This window comes from Amphiura filiformis, chromosome 10 (genome assembly GCF_039555335.1).
Source record: "Amphiura filiformis chromosome 10, Afil_fr2py, whole genome shotgun sequence".
NCBI classification, from domain to species: Eukaryota; Metazoa; Echinodermata; class Ophiuroidea; order Amphilepidida; family Amphiuridae; genus Amphiura; species Amphiura filiformis.
This window is the reverse complement of record NC_092637.1, coordinates 25,063,846-25,077,909: the sequence shown is the minus strand read 5'-3', so window position 1 is coordinate 25,077,909 and position 14,064 is coordinate 25,063,846. Positions and strand designations below refer to the sequence as shown.

Here is a 14,064-nt window from a genome sequence, read left to right as displayed (position 1 = left end):
GGGGTTAAAGTAACTAAATGAAACGGGAACGAAACAAAGAAGGAAAGAAACTAATCAGGAAATGTAAGGGGAAAAAAGCTAACATAATGAGAACAGAATTAAATAAAAAAAACATGGACACGGGATATCACAAGCAGCAAATAAAAAAAAAAGAAGCTAAAAGGGGAATGAAAGAAAGAACAGATTTAGAAAATATTGGGAACGGGGTTAAATAAATAAATAACATGGAAACGGAAAATCACAAGCTAAGCAGAAGAAACTAAAAAAGAAAATGTAAGAAGAGACATATTTAGATAAATAACATGTACCTTTTCAATGATTCTACCTGTTCAGTAATTCTTCCTGTTATAGAGAACGCTCCCATTTACTCTACTCATCTAACGGGGAGCCGCGCGAAGCGCGGGTATCCCGCTAGTAATATTAAAAACAAACATTGTCTAGATCGCGTTGTAGGCGACGATTCAGTACGGCGCGAAACGGCAAAAATGCATTGAACGGAGTTGCGCGCTCAGAGAAAAAAATCGGCATTAGGCCGACTGCAGAGCTATATAAAGAAAAGTAAAAATGACGAAGCTGACCAAAATTTAAAACGTCACTCATAAAGCAGAGATTATCATCTGCCTGTTTCTCTATTTTTACCTCTCTTTTTCTCCTTTTTTTTTTTTAATAGCGCGGCATATACGCCGAATGCCGATTTTTTAATTCGGGCAGAGTAACCGTGCGCGTTTTAGGATTTTTTCGCTATATCTACTGAAGATAGCATTTAGAATCTCATCCCGATTCATTGCATCTTTCTATTCTAGAAGTAATGTTTTACATTATTTTCTCTAAATTCTTACTTCATCATGTAGCGGCGAGTTTTTTCTTTCTAATACATCAGTCCCGATCAGAAAGTTTAAAGCGATATTACAGACTTATCACTTTCCGCATCTGCCTGTTTCTTTATTTTTACCTCTTCCGGACTTAATTAGTCGGACCTAAAATGTGTAGTCATTTTCAGAAATGTTATGCAGAATTTTGTTCTAGTTAAGATGATATCAAATATATATTTCAAAGTTGGACGTAACTCGACTTATGGCCAAAACGCGACCCCTATTTAGCACGTAAAGTCTCTGGAAAGCTTTTTTGTGGTATGTAGCCTTTATCTCGTTCAGCAGACAAAAACGACAACCAACGGGCATTTAAATTTGAACTATCTGCAGACAAACATTGTCTAGCACGCGTTGTAGACGATGATTCAGTACGGCGCGAAACGGCAAAAATGCATTGAACGGGGTTGCGCGCTCAGAGAAAAAAATCGGCATTAGGGCGACTGCAGAGCTATAAAGAAAAGTAAAAATGACGAAGCTGATCAAAATTTAAAACGTCACTTATAAAGCAGAGATTATCATCTGCCTGTTTCTCTATTTACCGGTTTTTTTTCTCCCTTTTTTTTAATAGCGCGGCATATACGCCGAATGCCGATTTTTTAATTCGGGCAGAGTAACCGTGCGCGTTTTAGGATTTTTTCGCTATATCTACTGAAGATAGCATTTAGAATCTCATCCCGATTCATTGCATCTTTCTACTCTAGAAGTAATGTTTTACATTATTTTCTCTAACTTTTTACTTCATCATGTAGCGGCGAGGTTTTTCTTTCTAATACATCAGTCCCGATCAGAAAGTTTAAAACGATATTACAGACTCATCACTTTCCGCATCTGCCTGTTTCTGTATTTTTACCTCTTCCGGACTTAATTAGTCGGACCTAAAATGTGTAGTCATTTTCAGAAATGTTATGCAGAATTTTGTTCTAGTTAAGATGATATCAAATATATATTTTAAAGTTGGACGTAACTCGACTTATGGCCAAAACGCGACCCCTATTTAGCACGTAAAGTCTCTGGAAAGCTTTTTTGTGGTATGTAGCCTTTATCTCGTTCAGCAGACAAAAACGACAACCAACGGGCACTTAAATTTGAGCTATCTGCAGTTGATAGCAAAATCACACGAATCCGACAAACATCAAAATGACATAAAACAGATAGAGAAATGTAAAAGCTTTATTTCTCAGTTTGTTTCAGCGTCATACAGTATTCGGTTCTTGAGATATTTCAATTTTAATATTACCCATGTAAATCAATGCAGGAGCTCTATTGACACCGGCACCAGAATCGAGCAAATTACGGCATGTCTCGCTACATTTTCTTTTAGTATAAAAATCGGCACTAGGCCGAATGCAAAGCTATAAAGAAATTTAAAATGACGAAGCTGAAAAAAATTGCTATCTTCAGAAGATAGCAAGCAAACAAAATTAAAAATAATAATATTAGAAAAAAAACATTGTCTAGCACCCGTTGTAGATGATGATTCAGTACGGCGCGAAACGGCAAAAATGCATTGAACGGGTTTGTGCGCTCAGAGAAAAAAATCGGCATTAGGCCGACTGCAGAGCTATAAAGAAAAGTAAAAATGACGAAGCTGATCAAAATTTAAATCGTCACTTATAAAGCAGAGATTATCATCTGCCTGTTTCTCTATTTTTACCTCTTTTTTCTCCCTTTTTTTTTTTTAAATAGCGTGGCATATAGGCCGAATGCCGATTTTTTAAATTCGGGCAGAGTAACCGTGCGCGTTTTAGGATTTTTTCGCTATATCTACTGAAGATAGCATTTCGAATCTCATCCCGATTCATTGCATCTTTCTACTCTAGAAGTAATGTTTTACATTATTTTCTCTAAATTTTACTTCATCATGTAGCGGCGAGTTTTTTCTTTCAAAATACATCAGTCCCGATCAGAAAGTTTAAAGCGATATTACAGACTCATCACTTTCCGCATCTGCCTGTTTCTCTATTTTTACCTCTTCAGACTTAATTAGTCGGACCTAAAAATGTGTAGTCATTTTCAGAAATGTTATGCAGAATTTAGTTCTAGTTAAGATGATATCAAATATATATTTCAAAGTTGAATCGAGCAAATTACGGCATGTCTCGCTACATTTTCTTTTAGTATAAAAATCGGCACTAGGCCGAATGCAAAGCTATAAAGAAATGTTAAAATGACGAAGCTGACAAAATTGCTATCTTCAAAAGATAGCAAGCAAACAAAATTAAAAATAATAATATTAAAAAAAAAAACATTGTCTAGCACGCGTTGTAGTAGTCACTTGTAGATGATGATTCAGTACGGCGCGAAACGGCAAAAATGCATTGAACGGGGTTGGGCGCTCAGAGAAAAAAATCGGCATTAGGCCGACTGCAGAGCTATAAAGAAAAGTAAAAATGACGAAGCTGATCAAAATTTAAAACGTCACTTATAAGCAAAGATTATCATCTGCCTGTTTCTCTATTTTTACCTCTTTTTTTCTCCTTTTTTTTTTAATAGCGCGGCATATAGGCCGAATGCCGATTTTTTAATTCGGGCAGAGTAACCGTGCGCGTTTTAGGATTTTTTCGCTACATCTTCAGAAGATAGCAAGCAAACAAAATTAAAAATAATAATATTAAAAAAACCCCATTGTCTAGTACGCGTTGTAGATGATGATTCAGTACGGCGCGAAACGGCAAAAATGCATTGAACGGGGTTGCGCGCTCAGAGAAAAAAATCGGCATTAGGCCGACTGCAGAGCTACAAAGAAAAGTAAAAATGACGAAGCTGACCAAAATTTAAAACGTCACTTATAAAGCAGAGATTATCATCTGCATGTTTCTCTATTTTTACTTCTTTTTTTTCTCCCTTTTTTTTTTAATAGCGCGGCATATAGGCCGAATGCCGATTGTTTAATTCGGGCAGAGTAACCGTGCGCGTTTTAGGATTTTTTCGCTATATCTACTGAAGATAGCATTTAGAATCTCATCCCAATTCATTGCATCTTTCTACTCTAGAAGTAATGTTTTACATTATTTTCTCTACTAAATTTTTACTTCATCATGTAGCGGCGAGTTTTTTCTTTCTAATACATCAGTCCCAATTAGAAAGTTTAAAGCGATATTACAGACTCATCACTTTCCGCATCTGCCTGTTTCTCTATTTTTACCTCTTCCGGACTTAATTAGTCGGACCTAAAAATGTGTAGTCATTTTCAGAAATGTTATGCAGAATTTTGTTCTAGTTAACATGGTTAAGATGATATCAAATATATATTTCAAAGTTGGACGTAACTCGACTTATGGTCAAAACGCGACCCCTATTTAGCACGTAAAGTCTCTGGAAAGCTTTTTTGTGGTATGTAGCCTACCCTTTATCTCGTTCAGCAGACAAAAACGACAACCAACGGGCATTTAAATTTGAGCTATCTGCAGTTGATAGCAAAATCATACGAATCCGACAAACATCAAAATGACATAAAACAGATAGAGAAATGTAAAAGCTTTATTTCTCAGTTTGTTTCAGCGTCATACAGTATTCGGTTCTTGAGATATTTCAATTTTAATATTACCCATAAAATCAATGCCGGAGCTCTATAGACACCGGCACCAGAATCGAGCAAATTACGGCATGTCTCGCTACATTTTCTTTTAGTATAAAAATCGGCACTAGGCCGAATGCAAAGCCTATAAAGAAATGTTAAAATGACGAAGCTGACAAAAATTGCTATCTTCAGAAGATAGCAAGCAAACAAAATTAAAAATAATAATATTAAAAAAAAACATTGTCTAGTACGCGTTGTAGATGATGATTCAGTACGGCGCGAACGGCAAAACTGCATTGAACGGGGTTGCGCGCTCAGAGAAAAAAATCGGCATTAGGCCGACTGCAGAGCTACAAAGAAAAGTAAAAATGACGAAGCTGACCAAAATTTAAAACGTCACTTATAAAGCAGAGATTATCATCTGCCTGTTTCTCAATTTTTACTTCTTTTTTTTCTCCCTTTTTTTTTTTAAATAGCGCGGCATATAGGCCGAATGCCGATTGTTTAATTCGGGCAGAGTAACCGTGCGCGTTTTAGGATTTTTTCGCTATATCTACTGAAGATAGCATTTAGAATCTCATCCCAATTCATTGCGTCTTTCTACTCTAGAAGTAATATTTTACATTATTTTCTCTATTAAATTTTTACTTCATCATGTAGCGGCGAGTTTTTTCTTTCTAATACATCAGTCCCAATCAGAAAGTTTAAAGCGATATTACAGACTCATCACTTTCCGCATCTGCCTGTTTCTCTATTTTTACCTCTTCCGGACTTAATTAGTCGGACCTAAAAATGTGTAGTCATTTTCAGAAATGTTATGCAGAATTTTGTTCTAGTTAACATGGTTAAGATGATATCAAATATATATTTCAAAGTTGGACGTAACTCGACTTATGGTCAAAACGCGACCCCTATTTAGCACGTAAAGTCTCTGGAAAGCTTTTTTGTGGTATGTAGCCTACCCTTTATCTCGTTCAGCAGACAAAAACGACAACCAACGGGCATTTAAATTTGAGCTATCTGCAGTTGATAGCAAAATCACACGAATCCGACAAACATCAAAATGACATAAAACAGATAGAGAAATGTAAAAGCTTTATTTCTCAGTTTGTTTCAGCGTCATACAGTATTCGGTTCTTGAGATATTTCAATTTTAATATTACCCATAAAATCAATGCCGGAGCTCTAAAGACACCGGCACCAGAATCGAGCAAATTACGGCATGTCTCGCTACATTTTCTTTTAGTATAAAAATCGGCACTAGGCCGAATGCAAAGCTATAAAGAAATGTTAAAATGACGAAGCTGACCAAAATTTAAAACGTCACTTATAAAGCAGAGATTATCATCTGCCTGTTTCTCTATTTTACCTCTTATTTTCTCCTTTTTTTAAAAAATAGCGCGGCATATAGGCCGAATGCCGATTTTTTTACTTCGGGCAGAGTAACCGTGCACGTTTTAGGATTTTTTCGCTATATCTACTGAAGATAGCATTTAGAATCTCATCCCGATTCATTGCATCTTTCTACTCTAGAAGTAATGTTTTACATTATTTTACTCATCACTTTCCGCGTCTGCCTGTTTCTCTATTTTTACCTCTTCCGGACTTAATTAGTCGGACCTAATTTTCGGAAATGTTATGCAGAATTTTGTTCTAGTTAAGATGATATCAAATATATATTTCAAAGTTGGACGTAACTCGACTTATGGCCAAAACGCGACCCCTATTTAGCACGTAAAGTCTCTGGAAAGCTTTTTTGTGGTATGTACCCTTTATCTCGTTCAGCAGACAAAAACGACAACCAACGGGCATTTAAATTTGAGCTATCTGCAGTTGATAGCAAAATCACACGAATCCGACAAACACCAAAATGACATAAAACAGATAGAGAAATGTAAAAGCTTTATTTCTCAGTTTGTTTCAGCGTCATACAGTATTCGGTTCTTGAGATATTTCAATTTTAATATTACCCATGTAAATCAATGCAGGAGCTCTATTGACACCGGCACCAGAATCGAGCAAATTACGGCATGTCTCGCTACATTTTCTTTTAGTATAAAAATCGGCACTAGGCCGAATGCAAAGCTATAAAGAAATTTAAAATGACGAAGCTGATAAAAATTGCTATCTTCAGAAGATAGCAAGCAAACAAAATTAAAAATAATAATATGAGAAAAAAAACATAGTCTAGCACTCGTTGTAGATGATGATTCAGTACGGCGCGAAACGGCAAAAATGCATTGAACGGGTTTGTGCGCTCAGAGAAAAAAAATCGGCATTAGGCCGACTGCAGAGCTATAAAGAAAAGTAAAATGACGAAGCTGATCAAAATTTAAATCGTCACTTATAAAGCAGAGATTATCATCTGCCTGTTTCTCTATTTTTACCTCTTTTTTTCTCCCTTTTTTTTTAAATAGCGTGGCATATAGGCCGAATGCCGATTTTTTAAATTCGGGCAGAGTAACCGTGCGCGTTTTAGGATTTTTTCGCTATATCTACTGAAGATAGCATTTAGAATCTCATCCCGATTCATTGCATCTTTCTACTCTAGAAGTAATGTTTTACATTATTTTCTCTAAATTTTACTTCATCATGTAGCGGCGAGTTTTTTCTTTCAAAATACATCAGTCCCGATCAGAAAGTTTAAAGCGATATTACAGACTCATCACTTTCCGCATCTGCCTGTTTCTCTATTTTTACCTCTTCAGACTTAATTAGTCGGACCTAAAAATGTGTAGTCATTTTCAGAAATGTTATGCAGAATTTAGTTCTAGTTAAGATGATATCAAATATATATTTCAAAGTTGGACGTAACTCGACTTATGGCCAAAACGCGACCCCTATTTAGCACGTAAAGTCTCTGGAAAGCTTTTTTGTGGTATGTAGCCTTTATCTCGTTCAGCAGACAAAAACGACAACCAACGGGCATTTAAATTTGAGCTATCTGCAGTTGATAGCAAAATCACACGAATCCGACAAACACCAAAATGACATAAAACAGATAGAGAAATGTAAAAGCTTTATTTCTCAGTTTGTTTCAGCGTCATACAGTATTCGGTTCTTGAGATATTTCAATTTTAATATTACCCATGTAAATCAATGCAGGAGCTCTATAGACACCGGCACCAGAATCGAGCAAATTACGGCATGTCTCGACACATTTTCTTTTAGTATAAAAATCGGCACTAGGCCGAATGCAAAGCTATAAAGAAATGTTAAAATGACGAAGCTGACAAAAATTGCTATCTTCAGAAGATAGCAAGCAAACAAAATCAAAAATAATAATATTAAAAACAAACATCGTCTAGCACGCGTTGTAGACGATGATTCAGTACGGCGCGAAACGGCAAAAATGCATTGAACGGGGTTGCGCGCTCAGAGAAAAAAATCGGCATTAGGCCGACTGCAGAGCTATAAAGAAAAGTAAAAATGACGAAGCTGACCAAAATTTAAAACGTCACTTATAAAGCAGAGATTATCATCTGCCTGTTTCTCTATTTTTACCTCTTTTTTTCTCCCTTTTTTTAATAGCGCGGCATATAGGCCGAATGCCGATTTTTTAATTCGGGCAGAGTAACCGTGCGCGTTTTAGGATTTTTTCGCTATATCTACTGAAGATAGCATTTAGAATCTCATCCCGATTCATTGCATCTTTCTACTCTAGAAGTGATGTTTTACATTATTTTCTCTAAATTTTTACTTCATCATGTAGCGGCGAGTTTTTTCTTCCTAATACATCAGTCCCGATCAGAAAGTTTACTCTCTAAATTCCAGGGACTTATTAGAAGGACAAAACCTTGAAAAGACTTAAAATTCAAATCTAATGGATTTAAATTTTACTCTAATAAAGATTTGAATTTTAAGTCTCTGAAAGGTTTTGTCATTCTAACAAGTCTCTTAGACTTATTTTTAAATCTTAGGAATTTAGAGAGTAAAGCGATATTACAGACTCATCACTTTCCGCATCTGCCTGTTTCTCTATTTTTACCTCTTCCGGACTTAATTAGTCGGACCTAAAATGTGTAGTCATTTTCAAAAATGTTATGCAGAATTTTGTTCTAGTTAAGATGATATCAAATATATATTTCAAAGTTGGACGTAACTCGACTTATGGCCAAAACGCGACCCCTATTTAGCACGTAAAGTCTCTGGAAAGCTTTTTGTGGTATGTACCCTTTATCTCGTTCAGCAGACAAAAACGACAACCAACGGGCATTTAAATTTGAGCTATCTGTAGTTGATAGCAAAATCACACGAATCTGACAAACACCAAAATGACATAAAACAGATAGAGAAATGTAAAAGCTGTATTTAAAAGTTTGTTTCAGCGTCATACAGTATTCGGTTCTTGAGATATTTCAATTTTAATATTACCCATGTAAATCAATGCAGGAGCTCTATAGACACCGGCACCAGAATCGAGCAAATTACGGCATGTCTGGCGCTACATTTTCTTTTAGTATAAACATCGGCACTAGGCCGAATGCAAAGCTATAAAGAAATGTTAAAATGAAAAAGATGACAAAAATTGCTATCTTCAGAAGATAGCAAGCAAACAAAATTTAAAATAATAATATTAAAAACAAACATTGTCTAGCACGCCTTGTAGACGATGATTCAGTACGGCGCGAAACGGCAAAATTGCATTGACCGGGGCTGTGCGCTTAGAGAAAAATTGGCACTAGGCCGACTGCAGAGCTATAAAGAAAAGTAAAAATGACGAAGCTGACCAAAATTTAAAACGTCACTTATAAAGCAGAGATTATCATCTGCCTGTTTCTCTATTTTTACCTCTTTTTTTCTCTCTTTTTTTTAAAAAATAGCGCGGCATATAGGCCGAATGCCGATTTTTAAATTCGGGCAGAGTAACCGTGCGCGTTTTAGTATTTTCGCTATATCTACTGAAGATAGCATTTAGAATCTCATCCCGATTCATTGCATCTGTCTACTCTAGAAGTAATGTTTTACATTATTTTCTCTAAATTTTACTTCATCATGTAGCGGCGAGTTTAAAACGTCACTTATAAAGCAGAGATTATATTATCTGCCTGTTTCTCTATTTTTACCTCTTTTTTTTTTTTTTTTTTTTTAATAGCGCGGCATATAGGCCGAATGCCGATTTTTTAATTCGGGCAGAGTAACCGTGCGCGTTTATTTTTTTCACTATATCTACTGAAGATAGCATTTAGAATCTCATCCCGATTCATTGCATCTTTCTACTCTAGAAGTAATGTTTTACATTATTTTCTCTAAATTTTCACTTCATCATGTAGCGGCGAGTTTTTTCTTTCTAATACATCAGTCCCGATCAGAAAGTTTAAAGCGATATTACAGACTCATCACTTTCCGCATCTGCCTGTTTCTCTATTTTTACCTCTTCCGGACTTAATTAGTCGGACCTAAAATGTGTAGTCATTTTCAGAAATGTTATGCAGAATTTTGTTCTAGTTAAGGTGATATCAAATATATATTTCAAAGTTGGACGTAACTCGACTTATGGCCAAAACGCGACCCCTATTTAGCACGTAAAGTCTCTGGAAAGCTTTTTTGTGGTATGTACCCTTTATCTCGTTCAGCAGACAAAAACGACAACCAACGGGCATTTAAATTTGAGCTATCTGCAGTTGATAGCAAAATCACACGAATCCGACAAACACCAAAATGGCATAAAACAGATAGAGAAATGTAAAAGCTTTATTTCTCAGTTAGTTTCAGCGTCATACAGTATTCGGTTCTTGAGATATTTCAATTTTAATATTACCCATGTAAATCAATGCAGGAGCTCTATAGACACCGGTACCAGAATCGAGCAAATTACGGCATGTCTCGCTACATTTTCTTTTAGTATAAAAATCGGCACTATACTAAAATGCAGCAAACCTTTTACGAGCGCGACTACCGTGATGTTGCAAATTCGGCGCTAACAACGCGTACGGCGCACAGTTCATTCATAAATTTCCACTCAGCAACAATATATCGCCTTAGCAGCCAATCAGAGACAAGTGCGTGCAACGCAGTATATACGCGATGTATCCTTACAATACGCGCTCGTCTAAGGTTTTCTGCATTTTAGTATAGGCCGAATGCAAAGCTATACAGAAATGTTAAAATGACGAAGCTGACAAAAATTGCTATCTTCAGAAGATAGCAAGCAAACAAAATTAAAAATAATAATATTTAAAAAAAATGAAAACATTGTCTAGCACGCGTTGTAGATGATGATTCAGTACGGCGCGAAACGGCAAAAATGCATTGAACGGGGTTGCGCGCTCTCAGAGAAAAAAATCGGCATTAGGCCGACTGCAGAGCTATAAAGAAAAGTAAAAATGACGAAGCTGACCAAAATTTAAGATTTTTGAGAATTTTTTCTTTCTAATACATTAGTCCCGATCAGAAAGTTTAAAGCGATATTACAGACTCATCACTTTCCGCATCTGCCTGTTTCTCTATTTTTACCTCTTTTTTTTTTTTTTTTTTTTTAATAGCGCAGCATTAGGCCGAATGCCGATTTTTAAATTTGCGCAGAGCAGCCGTGCGCGTTTGAGGATTTTTAGCGTTATCTATACTGAAGATAGCATTTAGAATCTCAGCCCGCTTCATCGCGTCTTTCTACTCTAGAAGTAATATTTTACATTATTTTCTCTACATTTTCACTTCATCATGTAGAGGCGATTTTTTTCTTTCTAATACATCAGTCCCGATCAGAAAGTTTAAAGCGATATTACAGACTCATTACTTTCCGCATCTTTCTGTTTCTCTGTTTTTACCTCTTTTTTTCCATTTTTTTTAAAATACCGTGGCATTAGGCCGAATGGAGATTTTTTAATTCGCGCAGAGCAGCCGTGCGCGTTTTAGGATTTTTCGCTTTATATGAAGATAGCATTTAGAATCTCATCCCGATTCATTACATCTTTCTACTCTAGAAGTAAGGTTTTACATTATTTTCTCTAAATTTTCACTTCATCATGTAGAGGCGAATTTTTTCTTTCTAGAACATAAGTCCCGATTAGATATTAAAGCGATATTACAGACTCATCACGTTCCGCACTGGTTCCGCACCTACATGTTCTCTTTGGTTTAATGCGCGAGAGCCAGCGCGTGTTAGAAAAGTCTTAGGATATATATTTTGATTTTTTAATGTTTTTGTCGCTATCTACTGAAGATAGCATTACAAATCTCATCCCGATTCATCGTCTCTTTCTACTCTAGAAGTTATGTTTTACATTATTTTCTCTATGTTTTTATTTGATCATATAGCGGCGAATTTTCTCTTTCTAGTAGGCCTACATAAGTCCCGATTAGACATTTTAAAGCGATATTACAGACTCACCGCACCTACATGTTTCTCTGTTTTTCTACCTTTTTTTAATAGCTCGGCATTAGGCCGAATTTAGATTTTTTAATGCGTGAAGAGCGAGCGCGTGTTAGAAAAGTCTTAGGATATATATTTTGATTTTTGTTGTTTTTATCGCTATCTACTGAAGATAGCATTTCAAATCTCATCCCGATTCATCATCTCTTTCTATACATTTTCTCTGGTTTTTTTTACCTTTAGGCCTATTTAAATAACTCGGCAATCGGCATTAGGCCCAATTTCGGGGTTTTTTTTTTCACAATGCGCGAAGAGCTAGAGCCAGCACGTGTTAGAAAAGTCTTAGGATATAGGCCTATTTTGATTTTTGTTATGTTTTTGTCGCTATCTACTGAAGATAGCATTTCCCATTACTCATCCCGATTCATCATCTCTATCTGCTCTAGAAGTTATACATTATTTTCTCTATATTTTTTTATTTCATCATGTAGCGACGAATTTTCTCTTTCTGGTACATAAGTCCCGATCAGACATTTTAATAAAGCGATATTACAGACTCATCACGTTCCGCATATCTCTGTTTTACCCTTTTTAATAGCTCAGCATTACGCCGCTAGTGGGGGTTACAAATTCAATTACAAAAGAAAGGATAGGCCCTATTATGTTTAGTATAATCTTAGCTGCCACTGATGCTGCATGCTGGTCTAAAATTGTTCCTTTGGCAGAAATAAATCAAACTTATATTTTTTCGGGTTGCTAAGTAGGTCTATAGTAAAATCACAAAATAGGTAGGCCTACTAGGCCTATGAAGTATAAACAGGGCCTTTGCTTTGACCCTTTTTGCCCTTACATTTGAGATCATGGCAACTTAGCCTTTCATTGGGGCGTAGCTCGCGACGGTCATCCTATGGGGTGGGAGGGGGGGCACAACTCGTTTTTCGGCAGTAAGTTCCTATGGGATTTTCTCAATTTTCAAATTGATGGGAGGGGGCGTGCCCCAATGTCTCTACTTCACTGTATTCTTCAGTGTTTAAAAATGCTTTTGCAAGTGCAACAACCTGAGCCAATTGGATAATGAAGTGGCATGGATCTTAATCTTAACCCAAAAATTTAACATTATTTTGACCGTCCTTTTTTGCTCAGAGCCTAACACAGTCACTAGAATGAAAGTTCGACACCAACTTTTTCAGTGAGGGGGGGGGGGAACAACAAAGTTTGCATAAAATTACTGCAAAAAGGGGACATTTTCGTAATTTTGGGTTTCTACTGGGGGAGATGACCTGCCGCGGAAGCGCTATTCGCACTCGTCAGTTACTTACTTACAAACGACTGAAAAATAAGACTAACCTAAGGCAGGGGGGTGACACTAAATTCACGGCTTTTATTTAGCCACGCAAACCTATGGAAATTTTGTTGGCTTGCTCTCAACAAAGTGAGGCAAGGTATCGATCGGTTATGAATAATTCACATCAACTCTTACTCAGCCCATGTGATTGAGGTCACCACATAAAGGTGTCGTAAGTTTAGCGAATCGAACCTGTTGAAGATAGTAAAAAGCGCCCCAAGCAAGGTTAGACCGGGTGGAAGTGGGTCAACTACTATGATCCCATCAGGCCACAGTGATTTGTTTCTGCAAGAAAGTCTTTTAATTTGATAATGGAATGTCTTATTGATATAGTAATGTCGAAATTGAGACTAACTATCGATAATACAAAGGAAATATACGACAAGCATAAGATATGAAATACAGTGAGTATTTGAAGTCAAAAAATCACGTGACTTTCCAAAATGGCACCCGCGGCAATAGTTTTTGCCATGTGCTTCCTCCCTGTGGAAAAGTATCCCGAAAAATATCAATCTGCACTAATACACTTATTGGTGTAGCCTGCCAGTATGAATTATTGTTGAAAAGTAGAAAAGCACCGTAATTTTGACATTTAATTGTATACCGCCACTAATAATCCAAAAATCCGATCTTTATTCATCACGTCTATTGGCTCATTTTCTTACATTGAACTATAGGCACTTCAACATCGATGATAACCAGCGTACACCACAAGACCCCAGAAAAAAAATCATAGGCTCACGTCAAGCCGTCTATATACCTGTCTTCAATCATATAATAGATTGAATACAATACCGTTCTTTTCAAAGAGACTAATCTTACAGGTGCATGAGTGATTAGCATTTCTTTGACATCTATGGTTCAATGCATCGGTAGGTCCTACTGCATCAACGTGAGTGCGGGCGATATAGTCAAAATTGTATTCATCTATTGTTATGGTAGTTAATCCGATTTAAATACGTCACTTCGCCAGCGTGCCTATAAACGTGTTCTGTTAGGGAGTAGCCTACATTAA

General features: G+C 36.5%; 1 long non-coding RNA gene across 1 annotated transcript in view; it reads left to right on the top strand.

The window, feature by feature from the left end:
- Positions 1 to 14,064, top strand: part of LOC140162676 (uncharacterized) — a 252,946-nt gene that overhangs the window by 134,250 nt on the left and 104,632 nt on the right. The window lies entirely within an intron of this gene.